Here is a 4,633-nt window from a genome sequence, read left to right on the forward strand (position 1 = left end):
CAGCTCCCCACTCTGCCGCTGGCCTCTCCTGACCCGCCCGCTGCTCCCCTCAGCAGTGTACTTCGTTGATCTGCCTGTTCAGCTCCCCACTCTGCCTCTGGTGAATCTTCTCATCATCTCTGTACCCCAGTTCTGTATGCATAAATCATCTTTTTTTAAAGATTTATTTATTTATGCATACAAAACTGGGGTGTAGGCCAGAGATGTGGGAAAGTGAGAGTACTCACCAGAGACAGAGTGGGGAGCAGAACAGGCAGATTGACTGAAGGGCACTGCTGAGGGGAGCAGCAGGCAGGTCAGGAGAGGTCTGCTGCGCCATGTGGGGTACCTCCCTAGCCGGTGATTGAACTCATGCTGCAAGAGCTTCATAGTGCTGTGCTTTAACCTGTTGTGTCACCAGGGAGGGACCAGCTTTCTGAAACTCTTGATGGGAGACCTCAGATCCAGAGTTCTTACAGTCTGCCAGGGTTCAAGGCTGTGTCAAGTGTCACCTTCGGACTTCACTGACAGAACCTGTAGCTCTGGGTACATGTCTCTCCTCTGGAGAGTCCCAAGATGTCCTGGGGTTTCAGGGCCTGCCAACACTGACATTCTTTTGACCAGCTGTAGCCTTGAGTGAGGTGCCAAGCTGTTTCCTTGTGGGAGCTGAGATTAATCTGGCTCCTGAAAACCTAACATTCCAGATGGAGTTTTGGCAACATACCACATTTCCAACGGTCTATTATAGACAGGAAAAAAAGTGTCTTGCCAGATTTATGCAAATAAACACATTACCATGAGAGAATATTTAGGAAAAGTTTTAAGATCTCAGGGAGAGAAAAGCAAGGTCTCAGTTTCATTCACAAAAATGTAATTTACTATTGCTGTAGGCCATAGTTTAAAATGAGAAAAAGTGGTTTTTTTAATCTGGCACTAGCAGAAGTTAGGCTCCAGTCTGGGGGAAAATAAGGGACATTCAGAGAACCTGTGTGGACTGGAGTGACTAAGGAAAAGAGGTTCCATGAAGCAGATCCTAAAGGAATTGACTTTCTTTCGCAGGCGGAAAACACATTTTTTAAAAGATTTATTTATTTATGCATACAGAACTGGGGAACAGGCCAGAGGTGCGGGGTTTGGTGGTGAGAGGATCCATCAGAGACAGAGTGGGGAGCAGAACAGGCAGATAGATGCACTGCTGAGGGAAGCAACAAGCAGGTCAGGAGAGGTCTGCTGTGCCATGTGGCTCACCTCCCTGGCTGGGAATTGAACTTGTGCTTCAGTGGCTGTAAATAACTTCATAGTGTTGCACTTGAACCCATTTTCCCACCAGGGAGGGCCCCAGGTAACATCTGTAATTATGATCAATCAAATCTTGTCTTGGAAATTGTGTTGCAAATAACACCCCTGAATCTCCAAGCACTATAAATAAGGGTGTAAACCCAGTTTTGCTGTATTTATTCATTTACCATCACTGACATATATTGCAAAAATAACACAGATGAACAGTTACCTTAGCAGGATAAGGCAATGATTTAAAATGGATGTTTAAAAAAGGATCATGTTTCATGATTCATCTTTTAAGATCTATAGAAGTTCTGAACTATTACTATTCCATACTCTGCCAAAAAGCAGGTGATTCAGGCTCAGCTCTCATCTTAAATACTTATTTTCTATGTTACTAAACTATGGGAAGGAAAAACAAATCTGGACCAAACCTGCAAAATCCACTACCAAAGACCATGTTGAACTTGTGGGTGGAATGTTCTAGATACAGATAATCCGGGCCCTTGCTGTCATGATGGACACAATGTAGAAGCAGTGTTGTGATGAGCTCAGAGCAAGGGTTTGGGCAGGGTCTTCCCCAGAACCAAGGTCACTTCTACAGGAGTGCCTGGCCCAGAAAGGCTCCCAGAGGTCCTGATTTCCTTCTGCCTAGAAGACAGTCCGGGCACCCATCACAGGAGAAAAAGAAGTCAACCTAACAGCATGCAGCCTCTGAAAGCAACACAGAGAACCGTGTGTCCATGGTGTTTGCAGTGCGCATGCTCCTTCTGCGGCCTTGCCACTTTCGGGCAGGATAATCCTGGTTACAGAAGTGAGTTACTTTTCCTCTTTGTGCAATTTCCTCATATTATGTATAACAGGCTGTCACTTCGACCACGTCACTGGTATACCCTTCTCCCATGTACTTGTAGGTGTTTGATACACTGCTGATTGCCCAGTGGCAGCCCCTGTTGGTCGGTGCCAGAGCCTGAAGCTTAAAGGGCAGCTCGAGCTGGTGCCCAGTTCAGAACATCCAAACTCAGCCTCTAAAGGTGTGTACCTCGGGGAGGTGGCCAGGCCATCGTCTCAATGTCCCGGGGACCCTGGAGGTGGGGATGTGGGAGCTGTCGGGCCCAGTCAGGCCCCCTTCTCCAAATGCCAGAGAAGAGTGAAGACCACTTAGCAGCCAGCCCAGACTGCGGGTGAGCTCGTACATGTCCAACTCTCTGGCTCTCCTCCTCTCTCTGCCTGAGAATATCTTCCTCTTCTGTCTTCATCACTGGCCCTCACTTTTGTCAAGTCTGCCTATCTGATTCCCCCAAACACCACTACTACTGCCTCACGTTCATTCTTTTTTCTTGTGCATGTTGTTTTCTGCATCTCTGCTCTCCTTTGATGTCTGTAAACTCTGGCATCCTTCTCTGGGTACCTCGGTCCCTCTACCCATCTCATTTATTCTCTCCTCTCTCCCCTCCCCCACCCTGTCTCCTTCCTCCCCCACGCTCTCTGCCTGTATTCCATTTCCCCAGGGTCTCTGTCTGAGGGAGTGGACAGGGCAACCCACTCCACACTGCCTTGCTCTTTTCTGTGTCCACCTCTCCACTGCTCCCCACCCATCAAATATTTTCCATTTCCATGAGGCCACATGGATGGCAAACCCAGGGGCCATAAAAAGTGCCACCAGTCAGGGGGATCAGAGCAGGGAACTGGAGGTGGTGGAGACAGTTCAAGGAAGAGGTGTGGGGGAGGTGGTGGTGGGGGATTGGGGATGAAGAGAAGGCCCTGAGGGAGTTGAGATGCTTGCAGCCTGCAGATGGGATTAGTGAAAATAACCAGGGAAAGCATGTGGTAGGGCCTGTCTCTGCTTTTCTGGGTCTCCTCAGCTGGAGGGAAAGGGGACAGGTAGCCTGAGCAGCTCTGGGCTGGCTCAGTCCCAACTCTACGCTGCTGTCTTCACCCTGTGTTTGCCTCTGTCAGGAGCCAAGCCTTCCCAAAGTCTTGCCCACATTTGTAAGATTTATTTTTATTTATTTATGCATACAAGAACTGGGGAATAGGCCAGAGGTGTGGGGGAGGTGGGTGAAAGGATTCCAGACACAGTAGGGGTCAGAACAGTCAGATTGATGAAGTACACTGCTGAGGGGATCAGCGAGTGGGTCAGGAGAGACCTGCTGCGCCATGTGGTCACCACCCTGGCTGGGGATCGAACTGTTGCAGTGGCTGGCAACAGTTTGACAGAGCTGGGACCTAACCTCTTGCGTCAGGGAGGCCTCCTCCTTGCCCACATTTCTGACCCGCACGTAACTTCCAGTTATTTCTCTTAGTGTCGGCTCATTCTCCTTGGCTATTATTATTTTTAAAAGATTTATTTATTTATGCATGTAAGAACTGGGATGCAGACCAGAGGTGCAGGGGCACGGTGAGAAGATTCACCAGAGACAGAGGGGAACAGAACAGGCAGATCGACGAAGTACACTGCGCCATGTGGGTCAGCTCCCTGGCCTGCTGCAGTGGCTGCAGACAGCTTCACAGTGCTGGCCTAGCCCCTGTGCCACCAGGGAGGCCTCTTGGTTTTGGAATGTCTCTCCACCTCTATCAGCGCCGTGTCTCACCCCGTGTCTCTCTGTTTCTATTTCATCTCTCCGTCTTATGCTCTTACCTTCCCGTCTGACCCCCATTGGTATAAGAGAAGGGCCAGCCTGAGGACCCCTCAGTACCCAACTCCCAGATCCATGGATGCCAGGGCCCCACTACCCACAGCCATCCCAGCTCTCCCCCAAAAGTAGCCTCAGCTACTGAACCTGGTACTTGTCTGCCCATGTTTCACGCCCTCCGAGAAGCTCTGGAGTTCACCTGTCCTGCTCCAAGGCCCCACTGGTCGTGAGTCCATCCCACTCCCAGAGCCTGAGCTGTGGACCAGGTCCCGGGGGGAGAAGGCAGTGTTCAGCACTTGGTCTGGAATTGGCCAAGTGTTTGGCAACCTGGGAGACACAGGCGGAACGGGCCTAAGCGCCTAGTGGTCTGGAGGCAGAGCCTGCAGGGCCCTGGTGGACGGCACTGAAGGGCAGGAAGGGGTGGGGACCACAGAACCTGGCCGGGTGCAGCCTGCACACTCGTGGAAGGGAAAGGTTTGGAGGAGCTGGGGTAGCAGGGTCCAATGGGGCCTACAGGTGGGAGAGGGCGCAGCCCAGGTGCAGAAGGCACAGCACAGGGGATGTGGTAGGGATGCCCTGAGAGCTGCCAGGCCCTAGAGAAGTGTGGGTGGGGTGCAGGTTCGAAGCCTGGGTCCTGATGGAGCTTACCACCCTCTGGCCATTCAGGGGCGTCAACTCATGCCAGCACTGCCCAAAACCCCGAGGCTTAACTGGCACCATTGCAGCCGCGGGGGGGG

This window comes from Condylura cristata, unplaced genomic scaffold (genome assembly GCF_000260355.1).
Source record: "Condylura cristata isolate star-nosed mole 26May11 unplaced genomic scaffold, ConCri1.0 scaffold00027, whole genome shotgun sequence".
Lineage (NCBI taxonomy): Eukaryota > Metazoa > Chordata > Mammalia > Eulipotyphla > Talpidae > Condylura > Condylura cristata.